At 42.2% G+C, this 14,641-nt stretch overlaps 1 protein-coding gene across 3 annotated transcripts in view; it reads left to right on the top strand.

Moving 5' to 3' along the window:
• The first annotated feature begins 376 nt into the window (after positions 1–376).
• Positions 377–14,641, top strand: part of ec (echinus) — a 281,434-nt gene continuing 267,169 nt past the window's right edge. The window contains exon 1 of one of the 3 annotated variants that reach the window (XM_067154367.2): positions 377–711. The gene's annotated coding sequence lies outside the window, so the exon portion shown is untranslated. Of the gene's footprint in view, positions 712–1,767; positions 1,822–14,641 lie in introns of those variants that run through there. The other 2 variants (XM_068229548.1, XM_068229547.1) reach the window with 2 other exon arrangements.

Genomic DNA, 14,641 nt, shown 5'->3' with positions numbered 1-14,641 from the left:
ACCACCATTTGTATGTACGATATAGGTTTACGGTACGGAAATATATGTCTCTTCAACAGGAACAGACTTAAAACAGTCTTATTATTCCATTTTCTCAGAAGGTTGGTACTTATCAAAAGAAACATTTTTAGTGGAATAAGATCAGATACTGGAAGATGCAATCCATTGGTTTAATGCCTGAGCAAGACCAATACAAACTTACTGAGTTTGGTGTTGAAGCGATCAAGTTAGCTGAGCACGGTGGAATTTAAGCGCGCAACGTTGGCAATGGGGACTGACCTTTTTCCGTCTGCAGCGTACGAACTCCACTACCTGGAGCGCTAGCAGCGCAGCGGTCAAAGCAGGTTTCAAAGCGGGAGCGGTCCAGCAGGCTTTGGTTTGGCCTGCGTGCGTGTCTGACTGTCTGTGCTTTCACGTGTTTACAAACAGCGCTTGACTGACAGTGTTCGTATGTTTTCTTATCACAGCGGTGGTGATCTGTCGTGGTTTTTTGTACGAAAACAACGCCTGCGTTAAACTCTTTCATGACAGTGGTCTTCAGTGTACTCAATGCATGTGCTGTGTAGTTCTACTGCAGTGATTTAATAAAAGCGGTGCTGTTTTTTAAAGTTACCTCACTTTGAAATTGGGGAAAACCAAGACAGTGACCTTTTTTTTAAGGAATGACTGGGACAACGACTTCGCTGACAGTTGGATAAACAGACCCACAAGGTCAGTAACACATTTTTGTATATTTCATAATAAACGGAAATCTATAGGCCTAAATTAAGAAAATATTTGTTATTGTTTTTCTTGTGTTAATGTTCACGATATTCTGTGATATTTTAATGCTAAAGGCTAACCTAACTAACGTTCCGATCCATTAGAAAATTGTCTGTTTAGAAAATTTAAAATACTGCCGGGAGCTCACATATGTGAGGTCCGTGAATTTCTTCGTTATAGATAGTTAAGCCTCTCAGCACCCAGTCTGCAAGCCTCTGTAAATTAACTATTTTCCTCCACAATTCCCTGTTTACAACTAGCTCTGTGGCCACACTTCCTCCTCTACTTCTCTTACCTTCGATGACCGACTCCAGTATTCTCAAGAGTAACCCTCCTCCCCCCCTACATTCGCCTCACATGACCCCACCACCGAAACAGGTTTATACGTACAGGATTTCCCCATCGAATTAATTCATAACTTTAGCTTTTATCTTCTCATTCCGAGAATCCTCCCGCCATTGTTCCCACCTGTTTTTACAACCGTCATTCTCGCTATTCTGATTATTTCCAACGTATGGATAAGTTATCCTGAGTCCACCCAGCCAGGCCCCGATTTACAAATGGGCGGAGTAATTATGACCTGCGTGAATTACGTCTTAAATTCATTACACTCAAATTACTTTTACATTCCCCAAATTATTCCAATTATTTTATTAGATTATAATTATAAAACACTTTAAACTATTCTAACTTTAAAATCTGAATTTAATCTACATATTTAAATTTTATGAAGAAAACGTATCTTATTTCTAAAATTATTTACTAACATACAGACTATCCAACTGAACCAACGGCTTTTTAAATAAAAATAAAAACAGCCTCATTCTCATTTGGCTCTTATCTTTATTTGGCTTGATAACTTTAATTATGAGAATTAACTGTATTTGCATAATGTGCTGTTTTAAAACTCATAATCTTGGAAACTGGTTAATATTTAATTTGTAAACAATTATTTTTTAGAACGAGCAGAGGGGCGGGCGGCTAAATATTGTTTGCCCAGGGCGCTAACTACTTGAAATCGGGGCCTGCACCCAGCAATGCCGTTCTGGAAACAGTGAGGTTATTTATTTATTTATTTATTTATTTATTTATTTATTTATTTATTTATTTATTTATTTATTTATTTATGTCTTGTAAAACATCGTACTGGGATAAGTTCAAGTTGGGTCCATGGTCAAAATATTCCCCTGCGGATTACTGTCAATCAATCAATCAATCAATCAATCAATCAATCAATCAATCAATGAAATGAAATGGCGTATGGCTTTTAGTGCCGGGAGATCCCAAGACGGGTTCGGCTCACCAGGTGCAGGTCTTCTGATCTGACGCCCGTAGGCGACGTGCGCATCGTTATGAGGATGAAATGATGATGAAGACAACACATACACCCAGCCCCCGTGCCAGGGAAATTAACCAATGATGGTTAAAATTCCCGACCCTGCCGGGAAGCCATGGAGTCGGACAATCAATCAATGATCTGCTGTCGCCCTATCTGTTGTGTACCTAGCCTTTTCTTTAATGTTTTCAAATAACTTCAAAATTATTGAACATTTCTGTCAATAATTTATTCCAATCTTTTGTTCCTCGTCTTGTAAATGAATATTTGCCCCAATTTGTCCTCTTGAATTCGAACTTTATCTTCATATTGTGATCTTTCCTACTTTAAAAAAAATAACACCACTCAAGGTTGGCGTGGAATTATACTGTATAAGTAGACATCTCTCCACTGACATCCCGAAATATACCGCTTAGTTGAGCAGCTCATCGCCTTACTCCCAAGTCTTCCCAGCCCAATATTTGTAACACTTTCGTTTCGAAACACAGCTCCTTTGTCGAGAATCACCCAGAACAAATCGAGCTGTTTACCTTTGGATCTTTTCCCTTTCTGGGTAGCAAGTAATCCTAGTGTGGGTCCCATATACTGGAACCATACTTTAATTGGGGTCTTACCAGAGCCTTATATACCCTCTCCTTTAGATCCTTACTGTTTCCAATCATTCGATCGGGTCAGAAATGCGATGAATAATGCCCCCTTCTAGCGGCGAGGATAGGAAATGTGTCACCGAGCTCGATAGCTGCAGTCGCTTAAGTGCGGCCAGTATCCAGTAATCGGGAGGTAGTGGGTTCGAGCCCCACTGTCGGCAGCCCTGAAGATGGTTTTCCGTGGTTTCCCATTTTCACACCAGGCAAATGCTGGGGCTGTACCTTAATTAAGGCCACGGCCGCTTCTTTCCCGTTCCTAAGCCTTTCCTATCCCATCGTCGCCATAAGACATATCTGTGTCGGTGCGACGTAAAGCAAAAAAAAAAAAAAAAAGGAAATGTGTCGGCTGACGAAGCCTGTCGCACTCCTCTGGGGCAATGATTAATGAATGACAGATGAAATGGTAATGGAGAGTGATGCTGGCATGAAAGATGACAGGGAAAAATCTGTCCCGCCTCCGCTTTGTCCAGCACAAATCTTACATGGAGTAACCGGGATTTGAACCACGAAGCCCAGTAGTTACATCCTTTAAATACCCTCATACCCATGTGAAGAAATTTGTAATTTTTCTTAATAACCTCGTTAATAGTTTTACCCCAAGGAAGATCATTCTTTATATTGTCTAGCAAGTAGAGGAGGTCCGCCTCTGTGGTGTAGTGGTTAGCGTGATTAGCTGCCACCCCCGGAGGTCCGGGTTCGATTCCCGGCTCTGCCACGAAATTTGAAAAGTGGTACGAGGGCTGGAACGGGGTCCACTCAGCCTCGGGAGGTCAACTGAGTAGAGGTGGGTTCGATTCCCACCTCAGCTATCCTGGAAGTGGTTTTCCGTGGTTTCCCACTTCTCCTCCAGGCGAATGCCGGGATGGTACCTAACTTCAGGCCACGGCCGCTTCGTTCCCTCTTCCTTGCCTGTCCCTTCCAATCTTCCCATCCCTTCACAAGGCCCCTGTTCAGCATAGCAGGTGAGGCCGCCTGGGCGAGGTACTGGTCATACTCCCCAGTTGTATCCCCCGACCAAGAGTCTGAAGCTCCAGGACACTGCCCTTGAGGCGGTAGAGGTGGGATCCCTCGCTAAGTCCGAGGGAAAAACCGAACCTGGAGGGTAAACAGATGATGATGATGATTAAGTAGAGGAGACAGAATGATATGTGAAGATGTAAATATACTAACAGATATACCTGGAAAGGTAATCAGTTAATTTTTTAAGATTAAGAAGGGGAGACGGGAAGGAAATATTGAACGCAGCTACCATCATCGGATAAAACATTTAAATGATGAATCCTGGCTAATGAAAGTCGTTCCTCGAAGGGTCTAGTAGCGCCCTTGATCACTGGGGTAGGTTTCTCGATATATTAATGTTCGGTCGCTCGTTTTTCGAATGTCCTTCTTAATATTAACAAGGATCGGAATTACATTTTAATATCAGTAAAGCCGGGCTGAGTGGCTCAGACGGTTAAGGCGCTGGCCTTCTGACCCCAACTTGGCAGGTTCGATCCTGGCTCAGTCCGGCGGTATTTGAAGGTGCTCAAATACGTCAGCCTCGTGTCGGTAGATTTACTGGCACGTAAAAGAACTCCTGCGAGACAAAATTCCGCCACCTCGGCGTCTCCGAAAACAGTAAAAGAGTAGTTAGTGGGACGTAAAACAATTATTATTATTATTATTATTATTATTATTATTATTATTATTATTATTATTATTATGCGCGAATGGTCCCTTTCGGAACACACGAAGCTTTATTTATGATTTCGTTTGCGGAGGATCCAGGATGCTTTCATCTGTTGACTAAAGATCCTTTTTCCTTTCTTCCGTCTACTTGGTACCTGCTCTTTTTGGTACTTCATTCTCTGGAGTAACTTCCCACTTGTCAATTTTCTTTCTATATATATATTTCGATTCAAAATGTCTTCACAGAGAATTTGTGCGTTCTTCATGTCTGCTTTTGTTTGTTGTATCCAAGGAAAATTCTTCAGTTTGTCGACTCTTTCAAGAACTTGGTGGATTAGTCTAGTTTCTGGAAGCCTCTTAACATGTCCATAAAATTTTAGCCTTTTTATTATTATTATTATTATTATTATTATTATTATTATTATTATTATTATTATTATTATTATCAGTTAAGGACAGTTATTGAAATTATTACATCCCCATTTAATGATTACCGGGCGAGTTGGCCGTGCGCGTAGAGGCGCGTGGCTGTGAGCTTGCATCCGGGAGATAGTAGGTTCGAATCCCACTATCGGCAGCCCTGAAGATGGTTTTCCGTGGTTTCCCATTTTCACACCAGGCAAATGCTAGGGCTGTACCTTAATGAAGGCCACGGCTGCTTCCTTCCAACTCCTAGGCCTTTCCTATCCCATCGTCGCCATAAGACCTATCTGTGTCGGTGCGACGTAAAGCCCCTAGCAAAAAAAAAATAATGATTACCATAATAACGTCTCATTAAAACGTATTTTTTAACAAACAATCTAATAAAGTTTAAAATGTATTTTTAATTAAATAATTACTTAATCACCTAAGCTAACCTAGTTTTGAGTAGGACTCTACACCGAATTAAAAACTTATTTTAACTGATTTCCAAAATTTGTGACTGCTGGGGTCAGTTGCATGGGGGCAATTCCACTCTCACTCCGAGTTGGCCATGCACAGATGCGCATATCCGCGGGTTAATGAAATTTCTTGATTTTCACTCAAGTATAGTCGTATATTTGCTTGTGGTTAGGCGACCCTTGACGTTGGTATGGGAGAATTGTGACTGGTTCACTTCCTGCCCGCAATTAGTGAAAGAAAAGAACAAAGTTTCCGAAAGAGAACCGCCCAATATGTGCAGTAGATAGTTGTCGCAAGAGGAAATTCCTCAAAATTCTGTCACTGTAGGGGGCTGTTGCGAGGTATCAGGACTATTGCTGTATTATGTTGACAGATCTATCCGTTTCAATGCCTTCGATGTAATCTAGTTCATTATTTACAATATCTGTGGATAACAATTCGCGGATGCGGATAATATTTTGTATATCCTCGCAGGGCTCTTATCATGGGCCCAATTCAACGTTCCCCATCGTACTGACACGTGGACATTTTCTGTAATAGAGGGAGGAGAAAGGAAGCAGCCGTGACATTAAGGTACAGCCCCAGTGTTTATCTGCTCTTAAAATGGACAGTCCAAGGATAGCCATTGGGAGGGGTTGGAACCCACTGTGTCCCGTATGCAAGCCTCATACTCGACCATACTCAAGTCGGAACAGTGAATTTCTTTCATCTGAACGGTTGAAAGGGGCCACTGAACAGACACTGAGGTAGGCCTACAAATCTTGACGATCTTGTTTAAGAATCTGTATTTTTTCTTCGGCTCTATAAAAAAGGACATTTCAGTGTATTTTTTAAACTGTCTTAAACACCGAGTTGCGGGAGAGTTGACGAGGTGAGGAGGAAGGAAAAGATGAAGCCAGGCTCAGCTAGGGGGTGCCCTGTTGGCCACAGCTGTGAGACAAATTGGAAGAATGTATTTCTTGTGAATCATTGATCAAGCCCCTTATTGATGTTCAAGAACTGTTCGTCTTGCAATTCTCTTTAGAATGTTATCACTTGGTGCGATAAGCTTTAATCAGTTCGAGTTATCGCAGTTGTGTGAGTTATCGTCTCATCTGATGGCAGCGCGTGGATAGTATCGCCGGCTGCAGGCAAATAGTTCATTTTCCTGTTGAAGATCCCTCCATGGGTTTGACTGCCATTGAGGGTGTTTCTCGCTCCGTCAGTATTGCAGCCCTCCGTTCGACTCTCCTTCATTTCTTGGGAAGTTGACTGCGTGCCCCGTAACTATGAGTTTGTATCCCCGCACCATTGCCACTCTGAAGATGGTTTTCCATGGTTTCCCTATATCACACCAGGCAAATGTTGAGGCTGCACTTTAATTAAGGCAAACGGACCCTCACTTCCCTGTTCTGTCGCATCTGTAAAGGTAAACGGGCATTCCATTGTAACGGGTGTTCCAGTAAAACAGTTTAAAAAGACAAATTTGGAGAATGAAATAGCGGTTGATCAAAATCTCATCAATTGCAAAATATAGCTCTTACTTTTGTGTGTACTGCGGGCTGTTATTTTCTGAAGAAAAAAAAAAAACTTTTCCCCAGTATTTTAAATATTAAAGAACGTACTGTAATGGGCGTTAATCGAATTCAACGTACTTGTTGAGGTGGATGGTGAAAATCAATAAAACTCTGGAAGATGACAGCTAAAAAGAAACTTGCAAATTTTATTGCAGACCAAGGAAACTGTAAAAAAAAAAACTAAATATTTAATTTAAAAAAAGGGTAATCGTTGTTTTTCTTGGTATTTCACTGTTTTGAGTGTAACAGTTGACGGAAAGCATTGTAATGAGTTAATTAAGCATTAGAGCTCATGAACAAATTTAACGACTTCTTAAAAGTTATTCTGAAACTTCTTGTATTTTAATAGATATTTCTTATTAAATGGAGAGAAACTTAAGACAAAATCTAGCACTAATATTCTTACAAATTCTACTTTTTTCATTTTGAAACCTCAAGAATTGCATCTAAACTGTAATAATAATCTTCTTTCTTTCTTTCTTCCTTTCTTAATCAGTTTACCTTCCAGGGTTGGTTTTTCCCTCGGATTGAGCGAGGGATCCCACCTCTACCGCCTCGAGGGCAGTGTCCTGGAGCGTGAGACTTTAGGTCAGGTTTACAACTGGGAAGGAGGACCAGTATCTCGCCCAGGCGGACTCACCTGCTGTTTATTTATTTATTTATTTATTTATTTATTTATTTATTTATTTATTTATTTATTTATTTATTTATTTATTCACGAAGCACAAGATACAGCTACACTGAGCAAATTTCACTTGCACTGTCAACAGACTATTTAACAAACGTAAACTTTCATAATAAAATATAACAAACATAACAAAATGTAACAAGATCAGGTACACATCCTAGCCTACTAATAACTGTCCAAATCGAAAACCATGAGAATGTCCATGTTCATAGCCAAGTCGTCGTGGGTCAAGATGGCGGTATAATCCCTTCACATCAATTTATCTTTAAGAGGCTATTTACACACCTCTCGAATGCACTTTTATTTGATACTGTATCAAGCTCTTGTCTCCTATTAATATTGTTAAAGAGTGTTGGGAGGCGGATTAGGAAAGATCGTTGAAGTATTGAGTGCTGAGTGTGGGGAATGTGGAGAAGGTCTTTGGTTCTAGTGGAGCGGGAAGGAACGCGGAGACAGAAGAGTGAGACAAGATGTTCCGAGCGGTAATGTCCATTTAAGATCCCGTGGAAGAAACTCAGGTCAGCTACCTGTCGCCTGATGTGCAGCGGTGACATATTAATTCCCATTAATACTTGCTGCGTAGACAGATTTCTGAGCTCGGGGTTTCTGTTCCTTACAATTGCAGCAAAGAAGGACACTGCTCTGTCTAACTGCTTGGTATTGGAGGGGGCGGCTGTTGTCCAAATCGGAGAGCAGTAGTTTAAGAGAGGTTGAACGATCGTGAGGAAGAAGTGACGAAGAGCAATGGGGTCAGAAATTTCTGTGTTGAACAGGGGCCTTGTGAGGGGATGGGAAGATTGGAAGGGATAGACAAGGAAGAGGGAAGGAAGCGGTGGTGACCGTCATTCCGGCATTTGCCTGGAGAAGTGCGAAACCACTTCGAGGATACGATATTTTCTCAAGCTCTTCGTTACAGAAAGAAAGCGCACAGTGAGTTGTCATGGTTACAGTGGTCTTGGAGAACAGATGACGTGTATATATATATATATATCCGTTTTAATAGTACCAGCGAAGGTTCTGTGCTGACAGGTAAACGAACAAAATAATAATCCAAAATCCGAACCTTCCACTGTGTCCGTAGAAAATCAACCTTCCTTTTGTCATACCAGCTGAAATCCTTTCCAGCTTTTCGTACACTTCTCGAATAGACCAAAAAACGAAACTTGAATTAATCCCTCGGTAGTTTCTTGGGCCCTAGAATTTTCCGTAGCGTCGTCGAAAACCTTCTGTTGTGTTGATACGACGTTAACCCACTGGCGAAAAGTAGTTTTTGTCCGTCTATTTTGTGCGCGTGGGGTGAAATTTTTGATATATTATCGTAGAATCTGTAGTACGTGGAAATTTCACTCAGATCGAACAAAGTTCAAAAATAGTATGCAAGAAAGGTACTAACCGAGCGAGTTGGCTGTGCGGTTAGGGTCGCGTATAGCTGTTACCTTGTATTTGGGAGATGGTGACTTCGAACCCCGCTGCCGGCAGTCCTGAAGATCGTTTTCCGTGATTTCCCATTTTCACACCAGGCAAATGCTGGGGCTGTACCCTATTTAAAGCAGAGCCGCTTCTTATCCACTCCTAGCGCTTTCCTATCCCATCGCCGCCATAAAACCTATCTGTGTCGGTGTGACGTAAAGCCATTTTACTTTTTTTCCCTCGTAATTTACTTCTTGAAATAAAATTGGATTCGATATCCACCGCATACTAAGACAGAAGCTTTACCTTCACCAGTGCTGGATGAGGTACTTTCACCTTTCCAGTACTTCCAAAGATATCAGACTTATCGTATAATGTCGACTACTGCTGAGCAGTGTTGCCAATTTATATTTTCAAAATTCGCTAAATACTACTAAAAATCCGCTAAGAAATCCGATCTCAAATAATGAGCAATAAAAATGAGCAATAATAATAATAATAATAATAATAATAATAATAATAATAATACAAGTAAATGTCTGTACTCACCTGATCTGTGCGTTCCACTGGGATTAGCCCCCTGCCTCGAATCCAGCGAAGTAAAACTTTGAGGTGTTTAACTGCCAGGTGCGAACTAGGTGAATCCCCTACCTCAAGGGCCACACACAGAACAGGCCAGTTCTTTTTTTTTTTTTTTTTTTACGTCGCACCGACACAGATAGGTCTTACGGTGACGATGGGACAGGAAAGGGCTAGGAATGGGAAGGAAGCGGCCGTGGCCTTAATTAAGGTACAGCCTCAGCATTTGCCTGGTGTGAAAATGGGAAACCACGGAAAACCATTTTCAGGGCTGCCGACAGTGGGGTTCGAACCTACTATCTCCCGAATACTGGATACTGGCCGCACTTAAGCGACTGCAGCTATCGAGCTCGGTAGGCCAATTCATTAAACGGTCTCCCTTCATACCATACTCTCTCACAGTTTCATTATCTGTCGTCATTCGTCAACTAAGAGATGAGTAACCTTTCCCCACGCATTACAAATTGATGATACCACGATCTTATAACATCAAATCCAAATAGCATGTTTTCCTCGTGTGACTGCTACCTCCTGACAAGAAATACGGAATAGCTCGGAGACAGACTAGAGTAGCAATTTTTAAAAAAAGCGTAAAATGGATAAAACACTAAATTCCGCTATAATAAATCTAGAATTCCGCCAAAAAATCCGCTGTCCGCTAAATGATATATTTCTCCGTCTTCTAATTCCGCCAAATTTAGCGGAAAATCCGCTAAGTTGGCAACACTGCTGCTGAGGGCATTCCTTCAAGTGCCTCTCTCTGTACAACGTCTTTTAAGCAAATACGTATATTTATGCACTTCACCAAGAACAACAGGTCGAGGCTTATCGACGAGAATTTTGGGAATCATTTATTTTGCAAAGTAAATGAGAATCTATTTGTAACGCTAAAAGTCATTAACTAAAACCAGTGCTGCAATGTGAAACGTCTCATACTTTATGTCAGGGCATGACAGACCACCCGAGCTTCCACAATCCGTGGGTTACAGCAAGTTACAACAAACTTCCCTCCGTCTTTAAATACACAACTTTGACAACCGTATTTTGCTTACTCACTGGTCTTCTACATCCAGCTATTTATGTTTTTAAAGTCACTTTTCCCTTTGCGAAAATCAGATTAAAATAACCTAGCTGTTACCCGCGGCTTCGCTCGTGTGGATTTCGTAATTTCATAAAAGTAATCTTTCCTCGGTACAGTACTAAGACATTACCTGACAATACCTACAGTATAAAAATTCACCGAAAACTTGAGTCTCTTTTACCCCACAAGATGACCAGGCTACTGACAGAGCTAACTCTGGGCATAGAGCTGTACATGTCCTCTCTCTAGTCAAAAAAAAAAAAAAAAAAAAAAAAAAAAAAACTGTTTCTTTATTTTTAAAGGAGATTCCAAATAACTATTTCCTCATCTGTAACATCTTCAATTCTTTAGAGATAAGCAAAAGCAAAGTCACCTCCGTACAGGCCATGAAGGCTCTTGGAGGAGTGGAAGGTAAAGGCTTCCACCATTGTTAACCTCGGCACGTGATGGGGTAGAGTTGTTAGCTTTAGAGATAAGGATCCCCCTGAAAAGGATTCAACTTCCTTGTTCAGTCCTTTTTTTTTTTTTTTTTTTTTGCTAGGGGCTTTACGTCGCACCGACACAGATAGGTCTTATGGCGACGATGGGATAGGAAAAGCCTAGGAGTTGGAAGGAAGCGGCCGTGGCCTTAATTAAGGTACAGCCCCAGCATTTGCCTGGTGTGAAAATGGGAAACCACGGAAAACCATCTTCAGGGCTGCCGATAGTGGGATTCGAACCTACTATCTCCCGGATGCAAGCTCACAGCCGCGCGCCTCTACGCGCACGGCCAACTCGCCCGGTTGTTCAGTCCTTAACCCCCTCTCTCTCCATATTCGCCTAAGTGAATTTTCCGAAAACAAAAATACGTGCTTCTTTATTTTTAAAAGAGATTCCAAATACCGATTTTCACGTCTGTAACATCTTCAGTTTTTGAGATATACCCATTTGACAATTTCACCCCTTTTTCACTTCTCTTCGCCCCCTTATGTGGATTTCCCGAAAACAAAAAACACGGAATGTAAACACTTTATTAGCAATAGTAACATATTATCCTGTCTGGCCATCCATCCATACCTTGCATCACAGCCTGCACAATTACTATGGTTACACTTCCGTCACCCATTTTTTCGTGTTACGTTACTAAGATTTTCGTCCGACTCGTTGGCTGAATGGTCAGCGTACTGGCCTTCTGTTCAGAGGGTCCCGGGTTCGATTCCCGGCCGGGTCGGGGATTTTAACCTTAATTGGTTAATTCCAATGGCCCGGGGGCTGGGTGTTTGTGCTGTCCCCAACATCCCTGCAACTCACACACCACACATAACACTATCCTCCACCACAATAACACGCAGTTACCTACAAATGGCAGATGCCGCCCACCCTCATCGGAGGGTCTGCCTTACAAGGGCTGCACTCGGCTAGAAATAGCCACACGAAATTATTTATTATACTAAGATTTTCGGGTGGTCGCCAGCCTTAAGGCATATATATGTCACAAATACTCCAAAGTGCGAAAAAAAAAAAGTCAGTGATTTAAGACTGGTGTTCTGTCATGTATCTAAGTTTACTGATTACTCGTTGAAAAATTTGTAATTAAGTAAAATATTTTTTAGGTAAATCTATTTCATTGCACTTTTCGCATCACTGCAGTCGATTTACTAAGTAATATAGTCTTCGATGTTTAAACCGTTGTTTTAGAAGCAACAGTGTTGGTCCGACCTCGTCTGTCTGGAGACTTCTCCATGCTCCAGCAATTAATATATGCTAAAGTATGTTTATTACCAGCTCAGACTAAGGAGCAGCTTTATATGCAAGATGTCGGCCAGTCCAGTCCGGTTTGGGAACACTCCTTAGTTCTTTCCAGACGGTCTTCACGGCTGCTCCATCTCTCACAGATTTGTGGATAGAAACGTTTAACAGCTCCACAGGTTGTCTGGTGTGAAAATGGGAAACCATGGCAGTCCATCTTAATTTAATGTTATTGGCTTTACGTCCAACTCTTTTACGGTTTTCGGAGACGCCGAGGTGCCGGAATTTTGTCCCGCAGGTGTTCTTTTACGTGCCAGTAAATCTACCGACACGAGGCTGACGTATTTAAGCACCTTCAAATACCACCGGACTGAGCCAGGATCGAACCTGCCAAGTTGGGGTCAGAAGGCCAGCGCCTTAACCGTCTGAGCCACTCAGCCCGGCAGTCCATCTTCAGGGCTCCCGAAATCTATACTTGTGATCGGCAGAAAATATCTACACGGTCAAAATTCTTCATTTCGGTAGCGGCGCTAAGAAGCTCGTCCCCCCACAAGCAATACTTGAAAAAGGGCCCTCCTTTCCTGATAACGAAAGTTACAAGTTTATTTCGTACTACAAGATTGCATATTATTACAATCAACAGCAACGATGATAATAATAATATTAATAATTTAGTTTTCTTCATTCTTTCGGAGTGACCTCAATCATCAGGACTAACTTCCTGGAGATTCAGAAACCTTCATTTCAGTGGATGGATGAATCCATATGAAACTCTTCCAGCCAGTTTTAAAGAGTCACGGTCTACATGGAAGTGTCTGAACAGGCTGCGGTCTGGGGTCGGTCGATCTAAGAACAAGTGGGGTCTATCTGAAGAGTCAAACCTCTGTGTCTGCGGACAAGATCAAACCATGGCGTACCTCCTTAATTGCAACTCCTGCCCTCTTGTTTGCACCATGCAAGATTTAGTAAAGGTCACACCAAATGGTCGAGATCTTGCCAAATTCTGGTCCTATATGATATAATTGTTACTTTGAATGTACCTTTTTTTTTTTTTTTTTTTTTTTTTGCTAGGGGCTTTACGTCGCACCGACACAGATAGGTCTTATGGCGACGATAGGATAGGAAAGACCTAGGAGTTGGATGGAAGCGGCCGTGGCCTTAATTAAGGCACAGCCCCAGCATTTGCCTGGTGTGAAAATGGGAAACCACGGAAAACCATTTTCAGGGCTGCCGATAGTGGGATTCGAACCTACTATCTCCCGGATGCAAGCTCACAGCCGCGCGCCTCTACGCGCACGGCCAACTCGCCCAGTGAATGTACCTCTAGTATGATTTTGTGTTACCAGTTAGGCCTATTTAATTATTTCTCTTCCTTAACTAACAATTTATATGATGTATTGCTTCTGATACGAATAAATAATTAGTTTTCAAATCCGAAAGAATTCACTTACATGGTACGAAACCCCCCACCACAGAGAGAGAGAGAGAGAGAGAGAGAGAGAGAGAGAGAGAGAGAGAGAGAGAGAGAGAGAGAGAGAGAGTGAGTGGTGGTGGTGATGATTATTGTTTTAAGAGGAAGTACAACTAGGCAACCATCCTCTATATAACACTACTCAGAGGGGAAAATGGAAGGGATCCGACACTTCGAAAAATGAAGATGTCGGCCAGAGGAAGACAAGGGCCACGAAGGGCGTGGAAATGAAAGACTCCCTAGCCCTCGCAAACCTAATAATACCGGGCGAGTTGGCCGTGCGCGTAGAGGCGCGCGGCTGTGAGCTTGCATCCGGGAGATCGTGGGTTCGAGCCCCACTGTCGGCAGCCCTGAAGATGGTTTTCCGTGGTTTCCCATTTTCACACCAGGCAAATGCTGGGGCTGTACCTTAATTAAGGCCACGGCCGCTTCCTTCCCACTCCTAGCCCTTCCCTGTCCCATCGTCGCCATAAGACCTATCTGTGTCGGTGCGACGTAAAGCAGCTAGGAAAAAAAAAAACAAAAAAAACCAACCTAATAGCGTCGGGGTCGGAAAAGAACAAGAGTTGACCAAGGGAGGTCGGATAGGATAGATGAAAGTGAGGAGCCTGGCACAAGTAAGTGGAAGCAATGCCAGGACTCAGCTGAGAGCCCCATGGTCGCCAACCCACGCTCCAACGTTCAGAGCCCCTGGGGCTAGAGAGAGAGAGAGAGAGAGAGAGATGCATATTCCAATTATATAACTACCACACTGAGGTTAAGAGATGGTGAATATATGAATTATTATAACTAAAACACGTTGACCGTCACAATATTAACAAAAATCTCGTTAC

This window comes from Anabrus simplex, chromosome 10 (genome assembly GCF_040414725.1).
Source record: "Anabrus simplex isolate iqAnaSimp1 chromosome 10, ASM4041472v1, whole genome shotgun sequence".
Classification (NCBI taxonomy): Eukaryota; Metazoa; Arthropoda; class Insecta; order Orthoptera; family Tettigoniidae; genus Anabrus; species Anabrus simplex.
The sequence above is the reverse complement of the archived record's forward strand: the minus strand, read 5'-3'. Positions and strand labels throughout refer to the sequence as shown.